The 12,778-nt window shown below is 37.7% G+C and overlaps 1 protein-coding gene across 4 annotated transcripts in view; it reads right to left on the bottom strand.

Annotated features, from left to right (window-relative positions):
• The window catches only part of LINGO2 (leucine rich repeat and Ig domain containing 2), a 472,070-nt gene that overhangs the window by 239,601 nt on the left and 219,691 nt on the right, over window positions 1–12,778 (bottom strand). For all 4 annotated transcript variants that reach the window (XM_048931033.1, XM_048931038.1, XM_048931037.1 and 1 more), the window contains exon 3: window positions 2,138–2,224. The gene's annotated coding sequence lies outside the window, so the exon portion shown is untranslated. The remainder of the gene's footprint in view (window positions 1–2,137; window positions 2,225–12,778) is intronic.

Below are 12,778 nucleotides of genomic sequence, written 5' to 3'. Positions count from 1 at the left end.
CACACATAGAGTAATCCAGCAAGCTCATGAATCGATTTCTGAGGGAAAAATACTTGGCAGGTACGTCTATGCAAATTATGTCTTCATGGCAAGCTATAGCAGACACGTGAGCATGCTGATAGGAGGTTTAAGAGGCAGGCCTGGGAGGCACATTGTAGGTAAGAGGTAGGCCCAGCTGCCTGCTGGGTTTCTTGATGCTTGTTGACAGAAAACCACCTGAAATCACTGGAGCAACTGGACATAACTCTGGAGTGTTTCCAGAGTGAAGCTCCTCTAACTGCCAGTTTGGGAACACACAAACAATGTCATGAAATGGCCTTGTAGACTGTTCAAGTCTCCTTCTGCAGCTCAGCCTTGAGGCATTTGTCTGCCTAGGGCAAATTTTCACAGTTCAGTAAAGAACTCTTGAATATAGTGTCCTAATGTGAGTGCCAGCACAGCATTTACCATGGGACAGCTTTGTGCAGGGGACAGGCAGAAGGCTCAAAATTAAGATACAAATGTGATAAAAAATACATGCTGTAGCTCAGAAGAAAATGAAAGGTCGCAGAGATGCAGGTTAACAGGACTGCTGGAAATTCTTTTTTATTTTCCCTACTTTCAGTACCTTTAATTTGTCAAACAGAACCCATGATGGTACTACTACATTTAGCCTCGGGAGATTTCTAAGAGAGGGAAACTGAACTTTAACGAAGTCTCCTGATCTCACATACATGCTGCTGCTTAGGAACAAAGCTAACTGCAACATTTATACTTGAATGTGACAAAAGAATATAAAATAAATAAATAAATAAAATAAAATAAAAATCAAAAAAAAGAATGGAGACCATAGAATCACAGAATGGCTTGGGTTGGAAGGGATCTCAAATATCATCAGGTTCCAACTCTATCTCTGCAGACAGGATTGCCAGCTGCTAGATCAAGAACTAGATCAGATTGCCCACAGTCCCATCCAACTTGGATTAACACACATCTGTGAACATGGCACCCACAGCCTTTCTGAGCAGCCTGTGCCAGCATCTCACTATTCTCTCAGTAAAAAAGTTTCCAATATCTAATGTAAATCTGCCCTCCTTTACTTCAAAATTCCCTTGTCCTGTTCCTATCTACTTGTGTAGAAGTTCATTTCCCTCTAGCTTATTATCACCTTCAGAGGCAGACCAGCCAGTAGAAGGGAAACTTGCCCTGTAGTGGTCCGAAAACTGAATTTTCAAATCACAACATTGATAAAATTGATCTTTTTCTGTTTCAGTGTTTATATTTTAGTATTTTGATTTTAGTACCACGCTCCCTCCAAAAACAAAACAAAAAACACTCCCCACAAAAACAACAACAACAAAAAGCAAACCAAACAACAACTGAAAACACCTCAGCATAAAGAAAGTAAATCAGATGTCAACATTCAGATTATGTGACATGGAGAGACTTCGTTTTTTCCTGTATGCACTGCTTGACAGGAGTGAGGCTGTGCCTCCGTTTTTTCTGTTCAGAGTATTCTCTACCCCAAAAGGGGAACAGCATGAGGTACTAGTCTCTGAATCATCAGGTCTTAGCGAAGTGCCTCAATAACTGACCTTATTTTCAGGTGCTGAGCTCTGGCAGCTTCCTTTAAAGTAAAGGAAAGTTGCCAGAGGCTCAGCATTTCAGATATCAGGGCACTTTCTGTTTTTGACTACCTCTGGATTTAAGAATCTGGCCTTCATACCGTTTTTTTTTTCTTTCCAATTTTTTAACTGCTCTGTAATCCAACATCAAGAGAAAAATACTGATAGCAGACCTGAGTACAATAAATATGGTTCCAGACTTGGAATGCCTTCTTCTCTCAGCTGGAGTTAATTATAAAGAGAGAGTTTCAGTAAAAATAATGTCTGTTAATATAAGTGTTGTTTTCTACCCTGTTAGATCTCCACATAGCAAGATTATGCAGTTATGAAGATTTCTTCTTCTCCAGCCCGTTAACTTTATGGCTTTGACAAGTCTGTGTAAATCTGACATGCACTCAGACTTGGCCAGGTTTACCTGAAATATTTAGAACAGTGACAAGCCTTTCAGTTTGAATCATGATGAGACTGCCAGATCTTAAGTGAGCAGTAAACTACTTTCTTAATAGGATAAAAACAAGGAAAGTCACACTTACACCTTTAATACTGTAGCTTGTTATGGACCACTAGTGAAGCAAGGTCATCTGATGGAACAGGTACTTGCATTAAAGCAACTAATACAGCTGGAAAACAAACAAAGGAAGAATTAGTCACTTAACATATTTCTGTGGTCTAGATTGACAAGTTTTGGGCTTTGGCCTATAGCAGAACAATGCATTCAGGTCTGCACAGGGATGGATGTGCCTCTTGGGCCAGAGTTTGGGGAACAGTACAAACAATATCCAGGCTAATCCCATGTCTAAAAGAGGGAAATTAGTCCTAAAGGTTCCACAACTTTTGTTTCTTCATGAAATTATTTCCAGGAATGTCATATAGTACACAGCATTGAAAATTAGTTGACTTCAACTCTGCCTATTAAAGAGAAAGTAGATGTGTGCAGTACATGCTGATGAAACAGCTACCAAATCCCCAAGCTATCATAGCAGAATAAAACACGATGAGCTTATTTTAATTAGAAATCTTATATGTTAATGCACAGAAAATATCAGGAAGGCTGGATGTAAAACCACCATACAATTCCTTTTGATGTTTATTTGGATTCTAACCATACATGAAAAAAGCAAGTGAGACTGAAAAAAGGAGATGCTGCACTGAGTACTGCAGAAAATGTACGTGTAGTACTGCATAGAATATCACAGGTATTTCTGACAGTGGTGAATGGTCGTATCTATATAGCTTCACAGTTGTGTGAACCACAAGCAGTAGGCCATTCATGGGTTCATCTTGGCAACTTCTGCCTGCAGATCTTCCGCTTAACCCAATGGCATCCACAGAAAGCCCTTAGAGAGTACCACTGCCTCAGAAGTAACACCTCCTGCCCCCTACAAGTTTGTACTCAGACTTTTTTTTATTATTTTGTTTGTATGTTTCTGTGAATAAACTTCTGTAAAGTAACAGAGCTAACACAGCCAATTCTAAGCACTCAGAAGCATCAGACTCCAGTGGAAGTAATGTCATGAAAACAGTTCAAAAATACTGCAATTTCAGAAGTTATTCTTTACTCCTGTTATTCAGACCTCATATTAAACCTGTAAAGTCTATTATTATTATTATTTTTTTCAGCTTTAGCTATATCACCCAAATCAGAAACTCTTTAAAAAGAAAACTAAGATTCTGAAATAAACTTTCATTGGGAAGATAAAGAATTAAAAATAATGAAACAAAATAAAAGTAACTTTTGACACAATGCATGGTATCATAAATGGCACAATCTTGTCTTAAATAGCCTTGAGTCAAAGAGATTTGGCTAGTGCTCATTACCATGAACACAGATACTAGAAAAAGAGATGTAAGTTTCAGAGGCACAAAAATGCCAAACAGGTAGGAGGTTCTTCTGAAGATTAATTTCCATACATGTAAATCAGAAACGTGAACACAAATTTCTACTCCCTTTGCAAGAAACAAGTGCAACAACTGCAATAAACCAAAGACTTATAATTGTAGTGGAGAAGTAAAATCCCTTAACAATCAGATGCTTGTCCTGTTCTTCATGCTGAAACAAATGTTCCAGAATACACCTATCTAGATACATCCGCATATAGCTAAGTTTCTGTCAAAGTCAGCTGATAGTTCTTTTAGAGTGAATAGCTCTTCTGTGACTAGAGCTGCTCTCTGAAATAGCAGTTCCATGTACTTACATTATAGAAAAGTCAAATCCCATCACACTTCTGTACCTTCAGGTTTATTATTCAATTTTCTGTAGGGCAAATGAAAGCAAATGTACAGCCTAGGCATGCCAGACATTTCAGCTGTGTGGAAATGAAGTTGGGCTTTGCTGAATCTTTTCTTGCTCTTTGTGAAGATGCTCAGCTCAGGCTCACCCTTCCTCTATCATAGCCAAGGAGTTATGGCTTTCCCAGTAATCACAGAATCACAGAATAGCTTGGGTTGGAAGGAACCTCGAGGATCATCAAGCTCCAACTCCCCTGCTGCAGGCAGGGCCACCAACCTCCATATTTAGTACTAGATCAGGCTGCCCAGGGCCCCATCCAATCTGGCCTTGGACACCTCCAGGGACAGGGCATCCACAACTCTCTTAGCTCTGTTTCCTTCAATAGCAGCGCTGGTCTCCTATGCAAGGAATCATCTATCCTTCCAACTGACTTCCTTATCCTGCCAATGCAAGGTGCAAAAATGCCACTTCTCTTGCAATAATAAAGACTATGGAAGTTGCGAAGGAGGAAGGCATGATGAGGAGGACATCAGTTACAGCATTGGGCTCATGATGCAGCCAACACATGATCAGTCACATGGGTATGGGCCTTTTTTCTGTACCAGCTACCACCAGTGCTGCTACTCCTCTCCACACACTGTACACTGGCAGACAAATTGTTTAACTTTTGTTAGTTTGATTGGTGAAGTAACTGCTTCATGTCACTTGTCAAAAGCATCAAGTCTAGCAGACACGTCTTGTGAGCTCAGTCCAGCTCACTTGTGTTTAAATACCTTGTGAAAGACAGCTTGAATTCACTAAAATGCTATTTTACTCAAAAAATAATACAAACAATCTTTCATCACAGCTGGCTGCCTATCAGAGTGTCCTAGAAAAAATCAGTTATCTCTAATTGAAAGCAAACATAGAACAGTAGAAAATTATATCTATTCCATTTATATCAATTTTGCACTGTAATGTGAGGATCTACCACATACAGGAGTAGACAGTTAGTCAACTAATGCATTACATTTTGCAACCAGATGAGTGAAACTGCAGGTAATGCTTTAATTAACCAAATTTCTTCCTGTGTTGGAAACACTAAGTGTAGTAACTGAAGCTAAACAGGCTTATCTATGAAAACCTACAGATTTCAGAATTTTCTTCTAGAACAATTACCAAAGAAATAATATCCCAAGCTCCTAAAGTTCACGGTGATTCTTCCACTCAAAATGCTATTTTCAAGATACTGTCTTACAGCTAAAGTACCATTATTCATTGAAATCAGGCTTTTTTTTTATTAATTTTTTTCTTTTTGTTCTTTCCACTGCACTGTTCTATTTCTGCTCTCAGCAGATATACTGCAAACTTAAATGCATTTTGATAACCAACAAAAAAATCATTAGAAGATAATGGATTTTCAATATGTTGCTGACATACATCAACCTCCTTTGTCTTCACTTTTGTATGTGGAAATTCAGTTCAATTTCCTGGGTATTGTACTTCATAAACTTATGAAAGTATTACAACTCTGACCTGCCGTTCATTCACACAGTAACACAGAATAGTAAAGATTCACATTCAACAACATAATTAAGATAACTGGAGATATGCCCATTTCAGTTTTCAGAAATTGACTGATTTGAGTTAAGCATTTTCTGAAAAGGCAGCACAGGGAATCCATATTGCTTTCAGTCAAGTGGTTAGCTTTTCAGCCTGAACTACAAAGAGAATAGAATCTGCCTAACCATAAATCCTGGCAGAATTTCATAGTGTCCCATTTCAGCTGGACAATTTATTCAATCTCTGTATACTTGTGAGCTATGTCACTGTATTTCAATGTTCCAATCTCATTATACTTTAGGTAAAATGAAACCAACCAACCAAAGGAAAACAAACAAACAAACACAACACAAAACCCAACAACAAAACAAAAAAATCCATCCTAATATTCCTATTAAGCAAACATCTTTTGAGAAAAAATTCCTAACAAAAGGTTCACAGTAGATATGAACAGGACTCAGAGAAGCTAAAGGCTATATCTTAATTTATCTTGAGTATGCTTTTTTTTTTTTCTTTCTTCTCCTGTGTTGTGACCTCATTTTTCAAGGAAGTAAAAGACAAAACATAAAATCAATTAGATGATAACTCTTTGATGTGTCCTCCCAGTGGAGAAGCAAAAGCTCTCAGGCAAATATTTTAGCAATAGGCATGGTCTAATGCTGCAGGAAATGATCCTCTAAAAAAATACACAGAAGGAGAAAACCTTCGCAGGACAGAAAGAGGATTGGAAAGCAACGACAGAGGACCAATTGAAACAACAGTGAAAATGGTAACAGTATTTGAAATCTCAGATAGTATTTTCAAACAGTTTTTCCAGCCAGATTTAATAATAGTTTATTCAATCTCTTGCTGTCTGACTGGATTCTACCCATCTCCTTTACTTATGGCTACAGCCCCTGTGGCCATTCTAGCAGCAAAATGAGAGCTCAAAACAAAGTAACATATATCTAATAATATACGGATCTGCTAAATCGCAGTTCAGTTTTCACTGTCAATCACAATTATATTTATAAAAAACAAGTAGCAGCGGTCCTTGCATAATATGCAAGCACAGATACTAATGCAAAAAAAAAAAAAAAAAAAAGCTAGACATATTAGCTATCTTTTTGTAGGTCCTAGAAAAGAAAACAATCTTACTTGTCTCTTAATCTTGATGGGATTCTCATCTTTGTTTTCAGATTTCTTTTTTCCTGAGGGGAATGTCCTAATGATTAGATAGGCTATAAGATAGTTAGAAACTCAGAAACTTGGATGGTTGGTTTCTAGTCCTTTCTGTTAAAGACGTTTCACTGTATGGCTTAAAAAACACAAGCCTACATATTTCTGGTGGGAGGGCAAAAATAAGAAAGAAAGAACATGACTGTATTCTGATCCAAGATTTAAGGCAAGGTAGGCCCTCTGCACTCAACATCATTCCCTGTCTTACTCTAAACAGGTATGAAAATAAACCCTTCTAGAGTGATTGGGATAGTGGGTTGTTCTAGAACATACCTGTTGGCTTACATAAAGGCATACATAATTTTACATGAAAAATATGTCTTCATCTTCTGCAGAATGCTCATCTGAAGGTCTCAGGAAGTGTATGGAAATAAGCTGTGTAATTTACAAATAACTGAGTTCAGTATTGGGAAAATATCACCACAAGCAGCCAGACAGAATAATTCAATTCAGCTGTCAGAATAACTCAATTTCTTTGCTAAATTATGGTAACTGGAACCCATACCAGCAAAACTCTTGTACGGTATTATGTTTATACTCTCAGCTTGGCTAATTTAATAATGACATGGGTTGAACAAATATATCACTTCTTTTGTCTGACTTAGTCTGTAATACTGAAGGGACAAGGTGATCTCCAAATGTTGTTTTCAGCCTTACTGTGTTGCTGTTTCTTTCACATTTGACAACAGCATCTGGTAAACATGCAGTGTGAATTGCTAATTCGTCTTCTACCTCTAAAATTAGTCCAAGTTCATGAAGGAGCATAAAAGCAGTTATGCTTTTTCAATAAAACAATGCATTTGACTAGTTTGATCAGCTGAATGTACCTTGGAGCTATTTTGGGCTTAAGACAACTTGTGCTGCATACTATTACTAATTCCTGGGCTCAGACTCAAATAGTTAAGTTTGAAGGGAAGTACTAACGTACCATCCTAACAGCCAAAATATGAAGTCAAAACTGTAACTCAGTTTTAAATTCAAAATAAATTCAGATTTGGCTTTAACTTGGAAAGGAATACTAGAGGTTACTATTACACTCAGATCATTGCACTTACAGCAATAGTTAAATGCCATCTGTTTGGCAGCATCCACAATGAAGCGTAGGTTCACTGAAGTGCTGCTGACTCCTCTTACTAAAAGGCATGCTAGTCAGCGAGTGCCTGTTTGTGCTGGTAACAGCCAAATCTAGGCAGGTCCAATGCAGCACTGGACAGGAACACAAAAGCTATCAAAGCAAGATGATTTACCGGTGGAGAAGGGGAAGAAAACCTGTAACACTAGAATCAGGTGTAAGAGGTGTTAACGTCTGTGTTGCAGGATACACATTTGTGGTTTAAAAAGTACCATCAGTAAAACTTGCTTTCAGTTTTATTTGATGCTACAGAGACTTGACCGTTACCTAAGAATAATATATTCCAGGTTCCTTTTGAGACCCATAGAAAACATGGAAAATCTACCCATGACAGTTGTGGATGCTTAGAAGTTAAAAATTTGGCCTGAGCTTCTCTGGACATAATAGTTTTAGTCAGCTCAGCTGGCCGTGTCTCAAGTGAAACCACTCTAAGAATAAGGGCACAAAACTATCACAGACCTACTGCAAAATTGGCCTTTGACATGTTACAAAGGAAAGGTAATGAAACAATCACTCTTGAGTAATTGAAGGCCATAGAGACGCTCTATGGGAATTCAGCCTAGGGGAAAATACACCAACAAAGAGATTGTGATTATGACCACATGCGCTCCTAAGTGAAGACTAAAACTAGTTAGTTATCTAACAGAAGTTTTCCACTTTCAGAATGTGACTGAGAATATCCAATACTTTACAGGAAAGGAGTGCACTATTTGCACTATTTCCAACACATCTGCACGTTTCCAACAACTGCAAGCATTTGAAAAAAGGGGAAAAAAAAAAAAAAAGTTTTTAAGTTTACAATAAATTGTGAATTTTAAGTGTCCATATTCAGGTAAAATGGAACCACTGATATCAGACATTTACCACTCCTTTGTCCTTTCCACCATTTCTAGTGAATTGATTAGCAATAATACTGCAATATCCAAAGGCAAAGGTGCACAATAACAGCACCAAAATGCATCTAAAATTATTTTACCATTAATTAAACACTGCATTCCACTTTTATATCTAGATTTACTGGAAAAATGCTTTGCTGCTCTCTTACCCTTGGAACACCTCAGGAAAGAAGCCATATCTGAAAGGGAGCGCTGACCATCTATTTCTCAAGGCAGAACATCAACATACACTTCCTGACTTCCTTTTCTTCTTGTTGAATCATCTGTTCTGAATCAGTGAGGCTGAGTTTAAAGCCCCATCCTTGCTTCTTCCTGTCCATCCACACAGGAGAGATCAAGGTTCATCACCTTGGCCAGGTGGTCACCTGGTAAACCAACCTCACCAGCAAATAACCCATGGTGAATGGAAACTGCCATCTTTCTCACATTCTTGTCTGCTTCTGACTCTGCCTGTAGGCTCAAGTTCTGTCAAGGCCTTGCCCATACCTATCTTCAGGAAGGTGTTTGCTGTTTGGGGCTGCCCTGCTCCCTTGTGGGATTGTATTTGGCTATGAGGCCCTACAAATGCTTCTGGAAAAATCTACAAAGAAGACAGAGGTGGGACAGAAATTAACAGGCTTCCTGTTGCTGTGTTAACATTTAAGCAGCAGAGTGTCCCCTGAAGAAGTGGTTTATAGGAAAGCGAAGAGGTGGAGTGCTCTTGCTGTACTTGAATGACATCCCATCCTCTGTGTGAGATGAGCTAAAGGGGATAACACTCCTATAAAATGAGAAGTTTCTCAGGAAGAGCATGAGTTTTTATTCAAAATCAGGGCTTATGCCTTTTTACCACACAGAGACTCTGTCTCTGTCTTATGGTCTTTTGAAAATTTCAAACACAGCACAGATACATATGAACATTTTCACAGTAACATTTTCGGTCAATGAACTTAAGGTTTGGAAAACAAACACTCTTTGAAATCTTTTTCTCTTCAAAAATGTACTTCTTTGTCTTCTGTTTTACAGCAGCTCACATTAAAGTCCAGATCAATTTTGTCTTCTGAAAATCCTAGGACTTCCCCTAGTGATTGCAGATAATGTTACAACAAACTACAAGGACCAGTTAGATGGTGAGTATATTTGCTCGTGAAGCTTAGCACAAAAGTTCTCGTGGCTCAACTGAGCTCCTTAGTAGCAGATCAAGCAGGTAAAGGTAAGCCCTGGCTTTGGAGAAGAGTGCTCAGAGTTACAGAGGGGATGCTCGCACTCCTTTCTTTGATGTGAATTCCATTTTATAATCATTTTTATTGGAAAGGATTTGGACCACACAATTTTTCCTGTAAAGCACTCATAGTACACAAATCTACTTTGTTCGGAATTGCTCCCCAAGAGCACGTAACAGATTTTTCTGTAGACCACACTAACACGTGCCAGTGGAAAGCCAGGTGGAGTTTTCTCAATCTCTGCTCCTCACCCACCCTGGGCCAGGAGCCAGACTGTGTGCATATTCAACAGCTGCAGTTCTACTTATGAAATGGGTAAGAAGCATAAAAGGGCAATTGAAGGCACCTGAAGCATGCAGAAATTCTGCATCTGTCGGCTGCAAAACTAACTAGCAGATGTCCTCTGGTGATTGTAATTCTGTTCCTCAATCCTTGTCAAAGTTTCAAGAAAAAACGTCTGGAAAAAAAATTTCCTCTTAGGAGGTAAGTTGTTGCTAACACAGTAAAGTGTAATTTCTACATCTCTGCACCAGCTTCATTGACTTCTTCTCCTGCATCCAGATGGATTAACATTAAACAGTTCTGGAGAAATCTCAAACAAAATCAGTTGGCAGCCAGAATGATTTGAAATTGCAATTTATATTCATAGCACAATGATACATGAAAACTGCTTATGTGTGTTTTTCACAAAGATCATTTTAGTTAATGAGCTAAATGTATGGAAAGAAAACTCTCCTTGAAGATGCACTTGTGCCTATTCTGTCTTACATCAGTCAACATACGTCTTGCTTCCAAACAAACAAACAAAAAGAGTGTGCAATGGTCTCTCATCACATCTGTGTTAGACAATATTGTAATACAGCCTGCTTTCAAGATCTGAATATCAGAGTTAGAAATGTGTAAAGCCTGTTAATATGGTTATCCATTCAGCCTCCACATTAACTAAGCCATTTCTTTTTTTTTTTTTTTTTTGCTTGCTATATTAATGTTTCAAAGTTTCTAATGACACTAATTTTTACATATATCATAACTTCCTTACAATACAAAAACAAACAACCAAAAAAACAAACAAAAATTAAAGAAAAAAAACGAGTTAAGATGAGTTTACATAGTCTGGATGTAATTTTGCCATCCTTACACTGTGCAAAGCTCTGCAGGCCTTACCAGGTTTGATAGATTCATGTCAGTTGGACTATAACACAGGAGCAGCCCCAGAGATGAATGCCCTGTATTAGGAGTGTCTTTGAGTTACGGGCAGAGTTGCCTGCATTTCTATTGTGCAGCTTATCAATAACATACATACCAGATTTGCACATATGATGAAACTGTAGAATGCACTGAATTTACTGTTTAGGCATTAGCTGCATACAGATGGCATATGTCATAAAACCAACGCTTCAGAGACATCAATCTCACTGCAGACATAATGTAATGATACATGCTGAGACAGTGAGTCGGTCTAAAGCTCCTTGAAAGTGTCAGAAATACTGCACAAGTACACTGACTGCAGTACTTTCAAAAGGAATGAGAAGCACTGAATATAGTTTCTGTATATGGTCCCATTACTGCATCTCACTGAGATGATTTGTGAAAATGTCATATTTTTTACCACATTTTATTTGACAAAATTTTCAGTTGAAAGAGAAAAAGAAAGATGTTTTCAAAAGAGCAGAACTAATTAGTTCCACGGAAGACAACATGTGGTGACTTCAGGGACGAAATGAAGCATTTTTTTCACAGCACTCAACAATACTTTCCCTTGGCTCGTTTTGGAACAGCAAAGCAAAAAATAATTTTCCGTTTGTAACTGATGTTAATAGGGAAGTCATTCTGATGTTGTGATTTTATCAAAAAGACTAGATGACTCTTACTCTTGTTAACAAGTTAGACATTAAAGGAGATGGCAGCAGCATTTTCATAGCTTTCCTCTCTCAGAAGAAGCACAGTAAAGTAAGACATAATTATCTTCAGGTATTGTAAATGTACATTCCAGTTTGTATGCCATGTACAAAGGAGAAAAGAAAAAAGGATTCATTTAAACTAATATGCATTTGTCACAATACTGTGCTAAAGAATTCTTAACGCTGTCCTGCTTTCAGACCTTTGTAGAAATATCACCCTTTGAAGTTTTGAAAGAAAACACTCTATAGCTGATGATCTATTTGTTCCCTTTCTTTCCTTATTCTGTCTACACCAACATTGTTCCAAAATATGCATTTGACTGCCTTTTTAATTGAGAAGTTTTTTAATTTTTAGGTTATGCTAGGATTGTAATTAAAGCTATTTACATCACTGTAATTGCATGCTGGCACATATGAAACATTTATGAATTATTTAAGCAGTGACTGCTCACAGCTATCATGAATTACAAAATCAGAGTCGAAAAAAATTTCACAAACCACAGTGAAAAACCATTAAAAAATTGCCTTTCTGAAAAATGTCTTCCTTCTGAACCTAGTAAAAATAAATTTCAAGATAATGTTCTTAAACTATGAACTGAAACAAAACAAAACAAGTATTTTGTTCTTTTTAGTTCAGTTGTGCTGGTTACTAAAGATATTTCAATAATATTTACCAGTAGTAGCAATCAGATGTGAAAACTGCTCTGACATAAACTGTGTAGTGATACCCATTTCTAGAACCCTTGCAGGAAGCCTGCTGAATACTCTGGATCGTCTTTCTCTCACAATGTCAAAACACATGGGGAAAACGTTTTGCTCAATGAGCACATAATTATCCAGATGTGAGCAGCATTTATTCTTCTTTGTTATCAACAGATCTGGCCTTCAACGGAACCATCATTTGGCTTCTGCCCGTTTCTCATTTTGTGAAGACTGACTCGTTTTTTATGATTGCTCTGATAAATCTTTAAATTGAAATATATGGCTCAAATCTGAGAGTCTGTATTTACACAGTCAAATATTCTCAGACAGATTTTGCCGCTCCTGTCATAG

Source organism: Lagopus muta, chromosome Z, assembly GCF_023343835.1.
Source record: "Lagopus muta isolate bLagMut1 chromosome Z, bLagMut1 primary, whole genome shotgun sequence".
In the NCBI taxonomy this organism is placed as follows: domain Eukaryota; kingdom Metazoa; phylum Chordata; class Aves; order Galliformes; family Phasianidae; genus Lagopus; species Lagopus muta.
This window is presented reverse-complemented; position numbering and strand designations above follow the sequence as displayed.